Source organism: Macaca thibetana, chromosome 2 (assembly GCF_024542745.1).
Source record: "Macaca thibetana thibetana isolate TM-01 chromosome 2, ASM2454274v1, whole genome shotgun sequence".
Classification (NCBI taxonomy): domain Eukaryota; kingdom Metazoa; phylum Chordata; class Mammalia; order Primates; family Cercopithecidae; genus Macaca; species Macaca thibetana.
In genome coordinates, this window is record NC_065579.1 from 149,958,462 (window position 1) to 149,977,319 (window position 18,858).

General features: G+C 45.2%; 1 protein-coding gene across 18 annotated transcripts in view; it reads right to left on the reverse strand.

Moving 5' to 3' along the window:
• The window catches only part of KALRN (kalirin RhoGEF kinase), a 708,666-nt gene that overhangs the window by 144,638 nt on the left and 545,170 nt on the right, over window positions 1-18,858 (reverse strand). The gene's annotated exons all lie outside the window — the stretch shown is intronic.

Below are 18,858 nucleotides of genomic sequence, written 5' to 3' on the forward strand. Positions count from 1 at the left end.
TCCTTGATGGTTTCTCTTGGCAAGGTTTACATAAGAATGTCACTGTCAAGCAGGAAATGAATCTCTGGTGCTCTTTCTAACATATACAAAAACAGAGAAATTACAGTTCAAATTGGTCATGTTGGCTGGGCACAGTGGCTCACGCTTGTAATCCCAGCACTTTGGGAGGCCAAGGTGGGCAGATTGCCTGAGGTCAGGAGTTCAAGACTAGCCTGGCCAACATGGTGAAACCTTATCTCTATTAAAAATAGAAAAATTACCTGGGCATAGTGGTGCATGTCTATAATCCCAGTTACGTTGGGGGCTGAGGCAGGAGAATTGCTTGAACCCGGAAGGCGGAGGTTGCAGTGAGCCGAGATCGCACCACTGCACTCCAGCCTGGGCAACAGAGTGACTCTGTCTCAAAAAAAAAAAAAAAAAAAAAAATTGCTCATGCTGTCTGCACCCAAGATTCCTGATTCACTGACCATCCTGATAATTGGTCAGTCTCATTTTGCCAGGCTGAATTACTGCAGGATCCTTAATCCTCACATAGTTATCCTGGGTTCCAGTTCCGACCCACAGCAACCGGCACTATTATTTAGTTCTCTCTTCCATGTCACCAAAGACAGTACATATTTTGTTTTTCTTGCAAGCCCAGACCAAAAATGTCTGTAAAAAATAACTTTATTTGCTTGTGATCCATAGTATGGTTGCTATGGTCTAAGGCTCAATGTTTGGTTTACCCACCCAATCCATCTCTTTTTACACTTTGGGGGCACTATGATGGGAATTCAAAGATGCTTCAAAATTTCATGGGGAATAACCAGTTTGTTTTTTACTGCAATATTCCCTCTTGGTTTTTGTGTTCAGATAACACTGGATCACTTTTTTGTCACAATTCTTTGCAAGAGACTAATGACATACCATCTTGCAGAAACTGGCTTGAGTTACATGTTTGAGGAAGACCCAACTCTTACTTTAGAAATCAAATACCAGCAGACCGTAAAGTAGTCCACTATAGGCAAAATGGATCCATTGGGCATGTTTCCACTGATACTTTTTTTTTTTTTTTTTGAGCAGAGTCTCACTGTCACCCAGGCTAGAGTGCAGTGGCACGATCTCGGCTCACTGCAACCTCTGCCTCCCGGGTTCAAGCAATTCTGCCTCAGCCTCCGGAGTAGCTGGGAATACAGATGTGCGCCACCACGCGCATCTAATTTTGGGGATTACAGATGTGAGTCATCGTACCCAGCCTCTACTAATTCTTATAACCCAGGAATTCATCCTACTCTCAAAGGCATAAAACCATTAGGAACCTCCTCCTTTCTTAAGTTGGCAAGGTCAATACGTTTTTGGCCATCCTGGAGATTCATTCTGGGGTTAGACAGCAATAACCAATAACCCAAGAGTCCCATTGCCATCCTCACTTGCCTTCCAGAATGAGACTAGCCAATGTCTACAACCTAATAAGAAAATCCTTTCCTTTCCTTTCTTTCTTTTTCTTTTTTCTTTTTAATAGAGACGGGGTTTTGCCATGTTCCCTGGGCTGGTCTTGAACTCCTGGGTTCAAGCGATCCGCCCCACCTTGGCCTCCCAAAGTGCTGGGATTACAGGTGTGAGCCACCATACCTGGCCATCAAGGAAATCTTGAACAACATGGGGACACTAACTGTTTGTGGACCTACCCGTTAATTCATCAAATACTTACTGAGTGCCTACTCTGTGTCAGGCTCTGTTCTAGGTACTGGATCTACGTTGGTGAACTAAAACAATTTCAGTCCTTCTGAAGCTAGCTACTAGGACAGACTCATCACGAATGTGAGAGAAAAGTGAATCCACATCAGATATGTGATTAAGTTTATTAGTTGAGGGGTTTAATAGAGGCCTAGATCTTCTAGCCTTTATCCAGCTGTTTTAAGTTAATATTCTCAAAACAATTTAGAAGGGATGGTGGAGGATATAATTTTAAAACATTGGTGCTGATAAGAATCAGAAGGGAAGCATTTAAAAATATGAGGCATTGGTATTTTTTAGGCTCTGGGGTGGAACCAAGTTTGAGATCATTGCTGCCTGAGTCTCCCCTCCCCCACCCCCACACACCCCCTGAGATTTAGATCAATTGACTTTGGGTGCAACTGGGCACAAGGATTTTAAAAGTTCCCCAGGTGTTTGTAATATGCAGCATAGTTTGAAAACCACTGGTGCAGTATGGTGGTTCTCAAACTCGAGTATACATCAGAATCACCTGGAGGGTATGCTAAAACACAGATTATTAGGCTCCACTCCCAGAGTTGCTGATTTAGTAGGTCTGGGGTGGGGCCTGAGAATTTGCATTGCTACAAGTTCCCAGGTGAGGCCGATGTTGTTGGTACAGAAACACACGGAGACCTACTCGAGAATTGGATATTTTCCTTGCCTATTTGGCATCTGTGCCTTCTTCTTTTTGTAACAGCACCTTGACTTGTCTTTGAGGAACCAGCCCTCCTCCCTTCTCAGGCCACGTTTCTGGGTGTGGCTGACATCTTCCCCTTGTCCACCCTCTACTCCAAAGATAAGCCCATGACCTGGGTGTGACCAGGCAGACACAGGGATTGGTTCAGATTTAGCACATGACTCGAGTTTATGCAATGAGCATAAACCTTGAGATCTTAGCAAGAACATCTGAGAAAACAGCAATCTCTTTCTACAAGATTTCTAAGTTGATGGAATGTTAGCCTAAAGCAGCTGGGGGTATTTTGCTATAACAATGTGGGAAGAAGCTCTCTGAGAATGAAGCCAACACAGGAAAAAGATGAGAGAGAAGAAAAGAGAGGTCGGTTTCTCATGGTATCATTTGAGTAGCTAGAGAGGCTTCTTCCTAAAGCTTTATTCCTAGACTTTACTTGTGCCCGCCCCTCGCTTATACATTCCTTTTTGTGTAAGCCAGTTGAATGTCTATTATTTCAGGGTTTTCACATACCTACTCACCCACTCCCAAAGTTCAGGCTAAAAACTCCTAAGCTATAAGCAATATCTCTAAAGTAGTCTTACTTTTCAACTAGGTGACTGAGTCTCATTTATATTTTTGGCAGACTTTGTCTTCGGTGATACCTGCAGCCTAAGTCCATTTTACATGAATAAAGCTGTCTGCCTACCTATGTGACAACTTTATGTCCCACCCTCATTTCCAACAACAGTGAACCCCAAAGAATTCCTGGTATCAGCCTGCAGATGTAGTGGGCCAGGTGTACCACAATGCCGGGCCTGACCTCAGGCACCAGTGTGACTGCCTCTCCCTCCACATTAACCACAGCCTTCAGTAACACTGGACCAAGACCTCAGGCACCTGTCTCTTCCACCAACAGACATATGTCCATCTTTTTTTTTCCTTTAGGGTTATTCTCTTCAGATGGTCAGGAACAGAATTTTACTAAATCACAATCATTTCCCCACATTTCTTAGCGCTCAGGACAGAAACAGAAGGAATAGCAACTACGCCCCAATTCAGGCCTAGAGATTCATGTAAGATCCTTCTTACTGTGACAAGTACTGAGACCTTTTATGGAACATAGGCTCAGTGAGCCGTGAACATGGTTCCTGGTGAGTGCAGAGGCCAGGCCTTGATCTCCTTAACTCCACTGCAACCATTCCCTTGCCCTCCTTTCCCCACAGGGGTGATTCTCACCTGTAGCACTCACCCCAAGGTTTGGATTCTATAAGGTTTTTTTTTTTTTTTTTTTTTTTTTTAGATGGAATCTCACTCTGTCACCCAGGCTGGAGTTCAGGGGCACATCTTGGCTCACTGCAATCTCCGCCTTCCAGGTTCAAGTGATTCTCCTGCCTCAGCCTCCCAAGTACCTGGGACTACAGGCAAACGTCACCATGCCCGGCCAATCTATGGGTCTTAAAAGGCTCTGCAGAGGATTTCAATGTGAAGTCATGGCTGAGAACCACTGACTTTGGGGCCCAAGGCCACTCACACTGTGGATGAGTTCCTGCATTGTAGAGTTTAGGAAACACTTGGACCCAAATGGTTTTACTTTCTCAGACTCTGACCATCAGTCCCTTGACCCATTCTTCCACTGCCTGCCATGCTCCCTGGTTGCTAACTGCAGGTTCCTTAATTCTTATCTTCCCTGTGTAGATTTCTGATCTATGAACTGCCTGACTGCTGATACCAGGATGGCTAATCAATGTTCCCAAATTACCAAGCCCTGGCCTCCATTTGTGGCTGTGGCCTAAACATCTAAGATGCTTTCTAAGTACTAATCATTTATTCAACAAATAATTGGTCTTAGAACATTTACTGTTTGCAAGTCACCAAGCTAACCTATATCTGGGAGTTTATAAAGAAAATGTAAATTAAATAAGGTCTGTTCCCTGAGAAAAGACAAAGAAGAACAGGGTGAATTCTAGCAGAAGTTGGTTTAATTTGCTGTGGCAGAAAAAAGAAATGGAAACAGAGCAGTACTGGACATAAGGTAGGTGTTTCTTCTTTATGTGAAAAAGAGGAATTGAGACAATAGTCATCAGTAACCAGAAACACTTCAATTAGAGAAGGTATAATGTGTACATTGCTTCTATATTTAATTTGAACTACAAATATTTTAAACTCCAAATATGTTTTGTTTTGTTTTGTTTTGGAGGCAGAGTCTTGCTCTGTCATCCAGGCTGAAGTGAAGTGGTATAATCATAGCTCACTGTATCCTCAAAATCATGGGGTCCCACCTCAGTCTCTCAAGTAGCTGGGACTACAGGCATGCACCACCACACCTGCCTAATTTTTTTGTTTTATAGAGATGGGGTCTCACTACATTGCCCAGGCTGGTCTTGAACTCTTGGCCTCAAGCAATCATCCTACCTTAGCCTCCCAAAGTGCTGAGACTACAGGCATGAGCCACTGTGTCCAGCCCAAATATTTTTTTTTCAAAAGTGTATAATATCTATGTGGGTAACTATTCCCAGGTAATACGTGTTATTTTAACAGTAATGTGTACAGAAAAAGTGTGCTTGCCAGAATCACGCATAGTAATCTCTTCTTTTTATCTCTGTTTAATGTGGTCTAACCACTGCACCACTGCTGGCCCCATGCGTACCATCATCCACTTGGTGACAGCTCCTGGACTCTAATGACTGAACCATTACTAAGCTTGGCCCATATGTCTTTACCTACTGGCCTTTAAATGTGCTCATCTGCACTTGCCCACCTGACACCTGTTTGCCTCTTTCTAGCTGTCTCACTTATCCTCAAGAGAGGCCCCAGCTCAGCCTGCAGCCACCCTCTTTTTTTTGTTTCCCCAGGAAGTACTACTGATCACTCTCTGGTCTGAACCAGGTTCAAGGTAGAGGGGTGGTTCAGGACATACTGATGAAGACTGTGGGATTACACAGAGGACACAGATATCTCCCCAGAATGGCCAACATTCCTCTTCTGTGAGGACAGAAAGGAAGAGCTACTGGCAACAAGGACAGGTTCCTGGATATCTGTACTGAGCAGCCGCCTGAGCTGGCCTGAGCTCAGGGGCAGATGAGCTATTTATCAAAGTGAAAGATGGCTGCAGCTGGAGTTGCTAAAAACAAACCACTCCAGGTTTTATCCATTTCCAAAAACGTTTACCTCTAAGTAGGTCAAAGTGTTCTCAAAGTAGGGCAGTAAAAGAGTGCCAGTCTATCACTCTGAGTTTCAATTAAAGGTAAACTTATAATTGCTAAGTGTCCACTATGCGGGATGGCATTTTAATTCTGCCAATGCCACCTTCCGTCCTACAGGCACAAATAGCAGCTCCATGTAGATTCATGGGGTACAGTGAAGATGTTTCTGATGAGTCAAATGGAAAGTGGATTTTGTCTTGATGTAACTCAGGTGAGTTTATTGAGGATTTCCAATAATAGAAAGGATATACATCTGCCAATAATGGAATGTGGATAATGACCTACTCATCCTTCAACCAGTCCAAATAAATGAGAGGTACTTAACCCATACATCCCCAGAGAAGACTTCCTCAGTCAGGACTCCTAGCATCAGAACATGATTCCCCATTCCCATCCTCAGGTCTTCCTGCTAAAGCTTAAGCCAGTTTCCTCTACCGTTCTACATGCTGAGCCTGGTCCTTCACATAAGAACACTGCAGAGGTCCTTGATGCATGATCTGTCCCTCCTTTCTATAAATATTTACTGAGAACTTCTTACATGGCAGCCACTGTTTTAGATGCTGGGGATAGGGCAAGGAACACAATAGACAAAATCCCTGTATTTGTAGGGAGGATTTGCAGAGGAATATTAACAAATATATCAGGAAGTGATAAATGCATTGAAGAAAAGTAAAACAGAGGAGGGAGTATACAGTGGGATGGGAGAGGATGGGAGTTAGGGAAGACCTCTCTAATCAGGTGACATTCAAGCAGAAGGAAGTGTGACAGCAAGATATCCAGGTATCTGAGGATCTGGGGTATCTGGCTTGTTCTAAGCAGAGGGAACAAAAGGTCAGGCCCTGAGGTGAGCATATGTGTGGCTTGATTGGTGAATGGCTCAGTGAGGCAGGCTGGTCAGGTGACTGGTAGTCAGAATAACGTCCCCCAAAGATGTCCACATCCTCATCTCCAGAACCTATAAATATGTTACCTTATATGGCAAAAGACACTTTGCAAATGTGATTCTGTTAGGGACGCTGAGGTAGGGGATTATGCTGGATCATTTTGGTGAGGACAGTGTAATCGTGGGTGTTCTTAAAAGCAGAGAACCTTTCCCACTGTGGCCCAGGGGAAACTACTATGGAAGGAGGATCAGAAAGATGCAACACTGCTAGCTTTGAAGATGGAGAAAGTGTGGTGGCCTCTGGAAGCTGGAAGAGGCAAAGAGGTAAGAAACAGCTTTTCCCTAACAGCCTACAAAAAGGAATGTGGCCCTGATTGCTGAAACTGATTTTACCCCGTGGGGACTCGTGTTGCATTTCCAAACCACAGAACTGTACGATAATAAGTTTGTGGTGTTGTGTGAAGCCACCATGTTCGCGGTAATTTGTTACAGCAGCAACAGGAAATGAATACATAGGAGATGAAGTCAGAGAATAGGCTCCGGAACAGGTTTTGTGGAGCCTCTTTGCAGTCACAGAAAGGACTTCGTTGTACTCGAAGTGAGACAGGAGACACTGGAACATTCTGAGCGGAGAAGGGCCTTCAGCCTGGGCCACCTCCCTGCAGCTGGGGGCAAGCAACGGCAATTATCTATTCAGAGCCCTCCTGTGTACAAAGATCAGGAGCCAGACTTCCTGCGGCCTAGAGAGCCATGTGGAAAGTAAGGCAAGTGGGTACAATCTTAGAATCAAGATTCTGGCTGGAGTTAGTGGACATGGGGAGAAAACAAGACAACCCAGTCCTACCACAGGGGCAAAGAAGGGGGCAGGCTGTTCAATAACTGCCTGTAGGGCAGAGGGCTGGTGTTCGGAACGGCAGTTAGTAGTAAAAGGAAAGACTTCTCATGCTTGTTTGCAGGGTTTGGGTTAAGGCTGCAGTTTCACCCCCACATAGATCCTCGGTGAGGAGTTGTTCTCAAGGAGCAAGTGACACAGGGAAGGCGGTGTGGCGGTGAGAGGAGGGTCTGACTGCTCTGTCCTGCCCAGCAGCATCAGAATCCTGTTGCTGAGAGCTCCTAGAGCTTTGGCCTGCAAGGGCTGCTCCTCAAGGCCTTTGAGGTCCTCCCATCTCTGCCCTTCCCTGAGCAGACAGGATGGGCACATCCCAAGATCGTCCAGACCACTGCCTTGCCTTCTCTTTTCCCCAAGTCACATTCAGTGCATGTCATTCCTGGGTCCCTGTATTCTTCTAGGGGGAAAGTGCTTTCAGCTTAGCTAGCTGTAAGCAAGAAAACTGCACCATCTTTCCTCTGGGGGAACATTCTGTTTGCTAGGGTAACCTCCTCTCCATCATCTTCAGCTTCTTCTCAGAAAGCAGTCAGTGGCGGCCTTTCTTCTCTGGGATCAAATCCTGAGGCTCTCATTTTAGCTCTGAGCTCCATCAGCTGGTTCATGTGGCTCCAAAGGGCATATTCAAGCTTCCCCCTGACTTTCCCTCTGGATGATAAGGGGCATCATCATCATGCAGATGTCACAGATTTATGGTGGGCACCAGCAGGCATGAAAACATACTGTTGAAATTGGCATTTAACATAAGGAAAGTCACAGCAGGCTGGTTACAAAAAGCAAAAATGCAGGATCTCTGCAGAGGGACCCAGAGAGACCAGCTCTTTCCCTGGACACCTGGGTCTTCCTGCTTCAGTTCTACTTGGAGGCAGCACGACACTGAGTTGTATTTAGAGAAGGATGTGGCCTGGCCTGACATGTTCCTATTTGAGGCTTTGATTCTAAGCCCTTTCATGTCCTAAATAGTATTAGATGGATGTGGCCACAGGCAGGACATCTCAACCAGAACAAAGTAGGCCTGAGGCAGTTTTCACGAAACTCCTCTCATATACACCCAACACTCACAGTGTCAGCACAACTCCCATCATATGGGTCAGCCCATCTCCATAATGTGGTCCAAATGTTACCTTCAAGTACCACAGAATTAATGACAGAGAATAGCTCATGGAGAGGTGCCAGAGGTATAAGCCAAGGAAAAACTTGAATTTTTAGCTCAAATATATCAGATATTATCTCAATCCTCTGGGTTAAAGTCAAAAGAAAGTTACGAGAGGAATAAGCTATTATTTCTTGGGAAATCACAGAACCAGATGGACCTGCTGTTGGTGGACTGTGGAAAGGACCCAGGGTAGGTTAGGAATAGAGACTGAGGGAAGGGAGCCGGTGCAGACAGGAGGTTATGCTGGGGCCTCTGAAAACCTATGGAGATGCAGTGGCTCGCACTTGTAGTCCCAGCTACTTGGGGGTTGCTGAGGCAGAAGGATCACTTGAACCTGGGAGGTCAAGGCTGCAGTGAGCCCTGATCATGCCACTGAACTTCAGCCTGGGCGATAAAGTGAGACCCTGTCTGGGAAAAAAAAAAGAAAAAAAGAAAACCAATGGAAACTAGAAAGAGAACCCTGACCCCTTGAACAATCCTGGGGATGATTCAGGCTGGAAACACCCTGTACTTAGCCCTATAGAGGTATCAGAACTTAGACAAAGAGCAGGCAGGGAACTTCACATTTTGACCACCTTTGATGAGGCATAACTGGGCTGGAGAGTCTACCTTGTTGGAGTTTAAGTGCTATTAATCAATTTCTCAGATTTTTTTAAAATTAGAATTTTTAGAAATGGAGTCTTGCTCCATTGCCTAGGCTGGAGTACAGTTGTGCAATCATAACTCACTGCAGCATTGAACTCAAGCCATCCTCTCTCCCATCCCAGGCAGCTAGGACCACAGGTGTGTGATCACATCGACTTATTTAATAGATTCTAAGTGTCTTATCCAAGGTCATCATCTAGCCAGTGGCCAGGATTCAGACTCAGGTCTTCCACCCCAAGACATTTTTTTGGAGACAGGGTCTCGCTCTGTTTCCCAGGCTGGAGTGCAATGGCTGAATCACAGCTCACTGCAGGCTCGACCTCCTGGGCTCAAGTGATCCTCTTACCTCAACCCTCCAAGTAGCTGGGGCTACAGGCACTCACTACCATGCCTGGCTTTTAAAAAAATTTTTCCTAAAGACAGGGTCTCACTCTGTTGCCCAGGCTGGTCTGGAACTCCTGGGCTCAAGTGGTTCTCCTGCCTCAACCTCTGAAAGTGTTGGAATTACAGACCATCTTTTTATAGTCTACTGCATACTGAGGTAAAGACACAGACAACTTTTGTTTTATCCTAAACAATCAGCCTGTGCACATAATAATAAAACCAACTTCACAGTTTAAAAATCACTTTTACTTAACATTTCCACCCTTGAGTCTCCCAGCAACTCTGTTACATAGGCATTTTTATCTGCTTTCTTTTGCATAAATGTGGAAGCTAAACCCAGGAAGATTAAGTGACTTTCTACTCAAAATAACTGGCTTCTCATTCCATACCCTGTCCTCTTCCCAGCCCATCTGATTCCCTGAGAACCAAATTCTCTTTGTTTTCAAAGATTTGCCAGTACCCTTTTAAGGAAAAAACAGTAGATTACAATACATTAGGTTGGGCCATTTGGAATTGAAATTGCTGACATTCAACCTGTTTTTTTTTTTTTTTTTTTTTTTTTTGAGATAGGGTCTTGCTTTGTCACCCAAACCGGAGTGCAGTGGCACAATCTAGGCTCACTGCAACCTCCGCCTCCCTTCCCACTGCAGCCCTTCCCCCACCCCTACCCCCAGCAGCTGGGACCACAGGTGCATGCCAGCATGCCCAGCTAATTTTTTTGTATTTTTGGTAGAGATGGGGTTTCATCATGTTGCCCAGTCTGGTCTAGAACTCCTGAGCTCAAGTGATCCACCTGCCTTGGCCTCCCAAAGTGCTGGGGTTAAAGATGTGAGCCATTGCACCCAGCCTCAACCATTTTTTACTACAAAAAGGGAGATTTCATGCACCCCAAACTAAAACATTGGACCTCAAAATGAAGATATTTATGCTATGCTTATATGCATCAAAAATGGGATACTTTGGCTGGGCGCAGTGGTTCACACCTGTAATCTCAGCACTTTGGAAGGCCAAGGCACACAGATTGCTTGAGCTCAGGAGTTCAAGACCAGCCTGAGCAACGTGGTGAAACCTCATCTCTACCAAAAAATACAAAAATTAGCTAGGGATGGTGGCGAGAGCCTGTGGTCCCAGCTACTTGCCAATGCACTCCAGCCTTGGCAACAAGGTGAGACCCTGTCTCCAAAATAAAAAATAAAAAATAAAATAAACACAGGATACTTTGGTTAATCCCTCTTTATTAACAAAGGTAATTACCTGATGCAGAGAGAAAAAAAAAAAAACCCCACATTTTTAGAAGTGGAAAGGATCCTAGAGGTAATTCAGAAGACATAAATAAAAGGTAATAAAAATGCTACTTTAGAACAAATAGCAATATGAATGACTGTAGGGAATAACTAGGAAAAAAGGCCAGCCTGTAGAGAGTCTCAGAGTGGAAGGCACTTGCCTATAAGCTCTATGCCCAGAGAGGATAACAGATCAGATGTCTGTGAGTGGGAAACCAGGGGATACCCAAAGTTCAAGGGAAAGGATGGACTCTGAAGTTCTCAAATCCAAGGATGTCGGAAAGGACTATTAATCCATAAACACAAACAATCATTTTAAACAAGTCAGGATTATTTAATTTAATTAAAAACATTTTGTTCTGCTCTAAGCATTTAATAAAAGGATTTATGGAGAAATTGCTAGCTCTTATCGCTTCAGAAAGAGGTGTTTAACATTTTATGTGCAAATTGTATTACTTCTAGATACAGATCAGAAGGAGAGGGAGAATAAGAATTAGCACTGGTGGATTTACACTGGGGGCTCGGACAGGGGAGAATAGAAGGAGACGTGGGTAGAAAGTATTTGGATTTCACTGCTATATATGAGGAATATTCTAACCCTTAGAATTACACTAAAATCCAACAGGCTTTCTCTAAAAGTAATAAGCTCCCAGTCCCTAGAAGTGCTCAAGTAATGCATAGCCGACCACTTGTCAAGGACATTGTGGAAGGGGTTTCTTGTATTAGGAAAGAGAGTGAGCTAGAACACCTTCCACCTGTTTCTCAATTCTAAGATCCCAGGAGCCAAAAGAAGCCAATGTTCTGGAGTGAAATTAAATCTAATCAAGAACCAGTTTTATCCAGTTATAAAAAGAGAACGTTTCAACTCTAACTTTTTATAATTCTGAAAAATGTCAAGGAGCTCCTTTTAGAATCTCTCCATCTATCTTTAAACACACTTTTCTTCAAAAAGTATCAGTACTCAAATAAATTACAACATTTCTTATTCAAATGCATTATTTTTGGGTTTCAACTATTCTTACCCAACAGTATTAGAATTTTTAAAAACACCGTACCACACCTTTTCATTGCAAACATACTGTAATTTAGCTATGCTAATATAAAGGAAAATGTTGTGGGCTAGTATGGAAACCTGTTCTCACCCTCATTGATCATACTCCCAAGTATACTTTTGCTTCTATGAGGAAGTGAGTTGTGAATCTCAAAGGACTACCTCACATCTAGTCAATTACAGGTACAATCCTATACAAATGAAGAGGATTGAAGGATCGTATTTTGCCTCATGAAAAAAATTGAGGTATATGTTAACAAAGCACCATCCTGCAATTGAGGATTGTAGGATGAAGTAAATCAGCAAACTGCAATTTATAACATATCACTTCATACCTGAAAGGAAATGTTTAGGGAATATTCATCCTCTAATTATTTTTTAGCCTCCCATAGTGAAGCCATGTTAGGGATTATGCAATAAATGAAAAACCTGAGGGTAGGGCTCCTAATGCAGAATTATACTGAAAAGTAAGAGGTAGAGAGAGACCTTTGGAGGACTCTCCTGGTAGGCAGAGGAGGCTGAACTTTTTGGCATTTTGGCTCCTGGCGGCAGAAAGTGCAGGGAACTTCCATCTTGCAGACAAGCTGTTGAACAGGCTGGACCAGCACCAGGGGTTGGCAGGCCGCTATCAGAGCTGGACTAAACTCAGCCTGCTGTCCAGAGTGCTCCTTGGAGTCATTCTGCCCCAGCTGAGGACATCAGAATCTTATTAGTTGGCAAAGCACCCACAGGACAAAATCTGTCCCTGACTGCTGCCACTCCTCCTAGAGAGTGGGGCATTTGGGGCCAGAGGTGAGAGGGAGAGTGGAAAGGTGGGTATGTGTAACTATAATGGGGTTGATGCTCTTTAGATTCAGCCAGACTGGCTAACAAAGGGAGCCAAGTCAGATGGGAGAATAAACTAAAGTGCCTGTCTCAAGGCTTTCAGACTTGGGAGGGTGTAGAACACAGTGGTAAAGTGAGACCTTGGGAAATGGACAGGCATGCGTTCAAATTTAGGCCCACTGCTTGTCAGCTATGTGACTTTCAGCATGTTACCTAATCTCTTTAAGACTCAGTGTCTTTATCTGAGGGATGAGGAAAATATTATTGTTATTAGCATTAAAGCAACCCAGAACCTGGCCCATGGTAAAGCTCAATAAGTGTTAAGTATTTTTGTGAGTTGGTGACACACTTAACACAAGTGGACAGGATCAATCTTGCCCAGCATTCTCAGGCTGTTGGTGGTAATTGCCTTCAGAGCCCAAGTTTTCTCCATGGTTCTCCACCACCTTCCACAGCATGGGGAAGCTGTTCCTGAGGCCAGGTAGGTGGTAACAGTAGAAATCATCAGGAGGCCCCCAGGGAGAGGACTCCTCATGAACAAGCCAGGGGTGCCATGGGCCACTGCGTCTCTCCTCTAGAGCATCTGCTTCTGAGGCTCACGGGGGAAGCCTTGGGCTTGGTTTCATAAGCGGAGAGGTATTTCCTTACAGCTTCTCCAGACCCTAAGCCCCAGCCAGGGAAGAAAGTGCACAGGAAAAGGAACACAGGTGTCCTGTACAGCCAGGTACAGAAGAACCTAGATTGGTTTTTGGAGCCTGGGGCAGAAGTACCCAGGACCAATACTTTTTAAAAAGCCATTCTTGCCATTTTTAAGTGTACAGTTCAGTGGCATTAGGTCCATTCATATTGTCATGCAACCATCATCACCATCTGTCTTCAGAACATTTTTCATCTTGCAAAACTGAAACTCTGTACCCAATAGGCACTATCCCCATTCCCTCCAGCCCCTGGCAATCATCATTCTTTCTACAGCTAAAAAGTTGACTACTCAAGGTATTTCATTTAAATGGAATCATATAGTATTTGTCCTTTTGTGTCTGGCTTATTTCACTTATCCTAATGTCCTCAAGGTTCATTCATGTTGTGGCATGTGTTAGAATTTCCTAACTTTCTAAGGCTGAATATTATCCCATTGTATGTATATATTCCATTCACCTGTTGCTGGACACTGGGGTTGCTTTCACCTTTTGACTATTGTGAATAATGCTATGAGCATGGGTGTACAAATTTCTGTTTGTGTCCTTGCTTTCAATTCTATTGGATATATACTCAGATGTTGGATTGCTAGAATGATATGATATGATAACCTTATTTTTACTTTTTTGAGGAATCCCATACTGTTTTGCATGGCAGCTGTACCATTTTGCATTCCCACCAGCAGCGTACAAGGGTTCCAATTTCTCCACATCCTCATCAACACCTGTTATTTTCTGTGTGTGCACATTTTAAACAGTAGCCATCCTTTGCAGTGGCAAGTCATTGTTTTTTTATTTTTCTGGCAATAATTAGTGATGTTGAATATCTTTTCATGTACTTATTCATCACTGGTATATCTTCCTGGGAGAAATTTCTGTTTAAGTCTTTTGCCCATTTATAAATGTAGTTTGTTGTTGTTGTTGTTGTTGAGTTGCAGAAGTTCTTTATATAATCTGGATATTAACCCTTAACCCTTCTAATACATCTTTAAGTATCTCCTAAGCTTGACACCCTGGGCATGCCGAGTCCACAAAGCAGTGGTTCTCAACCCTAAGGGAACATCAGAATCACTAAGTTTGTTCTTCATTTTTTTTTCCCCGAGATAGGGTCTCGCTCTTTTGCCCAGGCTGGAGTGCAGTGGTGTGAACACAGTTCACTATATAGCCTTGAACCCTCAGCCTCAAGCAATCCTCCCATCTCAGCCTCCTGAGTAGCTGGGACTACAGGTGCACGCCACTATGCCCAGCTAATTTTTTTCTTTTTTTTCATGAAGGAGCTTAAAAATACACTGATGCCCAGGTCCTTGGCAGCTGGATTAATTGTTCTGGGGTGGGTATGAGGCACCAGTATCTTTAGAAACCTCCTCCAGGTGGTTTCCAAGGTGCATCCAGAGTTGGAAACCACTGCTACAAAGGCTTGCCTCTTGGGAGGTGCTGCCCTCCACCACCTGCTGCTGTGAAAGTGAGAGGGGACTGTGGCAAGGCAGGACTAGGGCTGGAGGGCCCAATCCCGGTGAGAAGCCCTAAGATGTCAGGGTGGCAGTAAAGTAGCAGGAAAGGCAGCCCCACCCCAATTCTGTCACACAGCCCCACTCGTTTTCACCAACCCCATCAGGAATGACACCAAGACATATTAGGAGGAAATAACCAACCACTGCTCCCACAGAAGGCAGAGGAGGGAAGAGCAGAGAGGAGCCCTAGCACTACCCAGAAGCCCAACAGGTGTTGGGAGCCCTGGTCTGCGCCAGCTCGGCCACAGACTCCCTGTGGCTTCCGGGAGGTCACCTTGCTTTCCTGAGCCTGAGTGTTCCCCTGGAAGAGAGGAGACCAGGCTAGTGCAGTGGTTCTCAACCCTGACTGCACCTTAGATTCACCTACGGAACACTTAAAAATACTGACCCCTCAGGCCCCATGCAGAGATTCTGATTCCATTTGTTCTAGGTGGGGTCTGGGCACTGCCATTTGGAAAAGCTCACAGATGATTCTTATGTGCAGCCAGCGTTGAGAACCCTGTTCTAGTGGATCATCAAGAACCATCCTGTGGTTCTCTTGCCCCCACAGCTGGGGTGATGGTCATGGCCTGAGCACTCACGAGGTACTTAGCCATCACACATAGTCCCTGTTTCACACAGCCTGTGAGAGTGCTGACTTGGTGCTCTCTGCAAATGCTAAGAGGATCAGTTCTCTTATAGGAATTGAAGAGGAATTGATTCCAACCTCCTGACACCAGATGAGACCATTCTGTCCTATTCCACAACCCCCAGAGGAACATTTTATTCTCAATCTAGTTGTGCATAACTTATAAGGTAAAGCACCCACTGGAGACAAATTACTGCTGAGAGAAGAAAAGGCGGTTTGCCAGCAGGCAGCCAGCTGGAATAAGAGAAGGAACAGCTTATTGGGTCTTAGCTAAGGCCAACATTCTGGGCAGACCCCAGAGAGAGAGGGAAAGGGTTTTGAGGCTGGGCCATGTGCATGACTGCACGTACTTTCAAATGAGGTCTAGTTAAGGGCATAAGGAATGCTCCATGGAGAATGCAGAGTTAGGTCCCTTTTTTTTTTTTTTTTTTGAGACAGGGTTTTACTCTGTCACCCAGGCTGCAGCACAGTGGTGTGATCATGGTTCACTGCAGCCTCAGCCTCCTGGGATCGGGTGATCCTCCCACCTCAGCCTCCCGAGTAGCTGGGACTATATAGGTGCACACCACCCACCTGGCTAATTTTAAAATTTTTTGTAGAGACAGGGTTTCACCACGTTGCCCAGGCTGGTCTCAAACTCCAGAGCCTGAGCAATCCACCTGCTTCAGCCTCCCAAAGTGCTGGGATTATAGGAGTGAGCCACCGCGCCTGGCCGACTTAGGTCCTTGACTACCGGGAGTTGAGGACCTCTGTATTCAGAGCTCACATGGGTGAGAAGATAGTAAGACCTCACAAGTTGCCATTTGAAGGCTCAGCATAACTGGCCTAACCTAGGAGAAACAGGAACCAACCTGGAAATGAAAAGAGCTAGAGAAATCGGTGATAGGCACTGCTGGTACCTTTAAGAAGCTATGCTGGTTGGCAGAGTTAACTGGAAAGTTCTATGACAGCCTCCCTCCCAGTTTTGTCTCTTGCCTCTATTTTCCATTCCTGGTCTGCAGCTCCTATTTTTAGTTAAATCTCCACTAATCTGTCCTATAGTAGAGAGAACCCCCAGTCCTGTGCAGTTCTTACCCTGAATGCTTCCACCTCCCGCCTCGGGATCACAGATTGACTCTGACACTGCTCTCTGATTTTCCACCTTGGCTTTGCTCCTGCCAAGTTGCACATGTGGCAGCCCCAGCAGGGAGGGAGTGCACATTTCACCCAGCCTCGGGCTAGGAGGCCAGGTCTAGGTCAGGAAGTCTCATCTTCCCTTGAAGCTGAGTCCCTCCTGATGAAAACGACCCACACTTGGGGATCCAAGGAACGTTAGCCTTTTGCCACAAATGAATTGCTGTGCTTGGTTTCCTCTGCAGATGGGTCTCTCAGCTGGACTTGTGGGAGTGTGTAGTTATTTTGCTGGATAATCTATGGCAAATAATATAATAGCAAAAACTTATCATGACAACTAAGGTGCATTGAATGCCAGGCACTGATGTGTTTTGTCTCCGTTACCTCATTTTACCCTCACAATAATCTACCTTCTGTGTACCCTGTTCTCTTGGTTAGACCTCAAGTGGAACGAGATTCCTCAGTTTTCTCGATTTTCCTCTTGTGCCTGCAATTTCAAATTCCCAAACAACTTCCTGACATAGTCCCTCCTTAGTCCTCAGAGGACAGAGGGGAAAGCAGGCAATGACTAAATTGGGAGTGGAGAGCGCGAGGAGAATCAGGGCGGCGATTTTAGCTGACATTTTTCTCCTGGTGGGAAAAACCTGGCAGGCTGGATGCAGCACAAACAATGCAGCCTGCTGCTGCCATCTAGTGGAGGAAAGGAAGTCAGGCTTTGGAGGTAGACCAGATGGCACTCCAGACCCCAGAGCGTTTTAAACATGTTCTCAGTTCACGGCAATTATCAGGAAGCCTGCCGCAGGTCTCCATGCTGACCCTCATCCCCATCTTCCTCTCCTAGAAATATCTAGCACACGTCTGCATAGAAGGCATCTCTGCTGCTGATGATCTGGCCAGTTACAAAAATAAGCCCAGAACTACAGCCTGTCTTTGGCTTCCCCAGTGTAAAATGCTTGGCTGCAAGGCCTCTGCCACTTGGACTTCACAAGTCAGTGGATCTCAAACTCAAATGTGCATCAGAGCCACCTGGAGGGCTTGTTAAAACACAGACTGTTGGGACCTACCAGTTCTGGAGGAGTGGGGGTTCTGATCATTTGTGTTTCTTTCTTTTTTAAAATCAAATGAAAAAAAAACTTTTTTGAGGCAGGACCTTGCTCTGTCACCCAGGCTGGAGTGCAGTGGTGCAAGCATGGTTTACTGCAGTCTTGTCCTCCCAGGCTCAAGTGATCCTCCTACCCCAGCCCCCAACTGAGTAGCTGGGACTACAGGCGTGCGCCACCATGCCTGGCTAAATTTTTTTATTTTTGTAGAGATGGGGGTCTCACTATGTTGCCCAGGCTGGTCTCAAACTCCTGGCCTCAAGCCAGCCTCCCAAAGGGTTGGGATTACAGGTGTGAGCCACTGTACCTGGATTTTTCTTTTAACTTTGATTTTTTATTTTTAGAGGTGGGGTCTTGCTGTCAGCCAGGTTGGAGTGCAGCAGTGCAATCATAGCTCACTGCAGCCTCAAACTCCTGGGCTCAACTGATCCTCCTGCCTCACCGTGCCCCGAGTAGTTGGGACTACAAGTGCACACCACCTTGCCCAGCTAATTTTTTTAATTTTTTTTTTTTTTTTTTTTGAGACAGTCTCACTCTGTTGCCCAGGCTGGAGTGCAGTACACAATCTTGGCTCACTGGAACCTCACTGCAACCTCAGCCTCTCGGGTTCAAGTGATTCTCCTGCCTCAGCCTCCCAAGTTGCTGGGACTAGAGGCGTGTGCCACCTTGCATTTTTAAATTTTTGTAGAGACAGGGTCTCACTATGTTGCCCAGGCTGGCACCTGCATTTCTAACAGGTTCCCAGGGCATGCTGCTATTACTAATCCAGAGACCACCCCTAAAGAACTACTGTCATGAGGAGTTTAGTCTCCCTGGCATGAGAAAAAGTGAGTAAACAGGTATGTGAAGGGAACACAGAGCTGACATACAATAAAAGCCAAGGCTAGAATACTTTATCTGTTGAAGGCACATGAAGGAGTCATGGACCTCAAACCCTGGCCGGGCTGAGGGCAGGATCAGATCTGACTCAGCTGTGGCTCCTCCCTGGGTGTGCCTGGTGTCTCCAGGTCAGCATGAGAGTACTTGGTGAGGGGTCAGAGAGCCAGAAGTTGCTGTGGAGGGGAGTGGGTCAGTGGAGAAAGGAT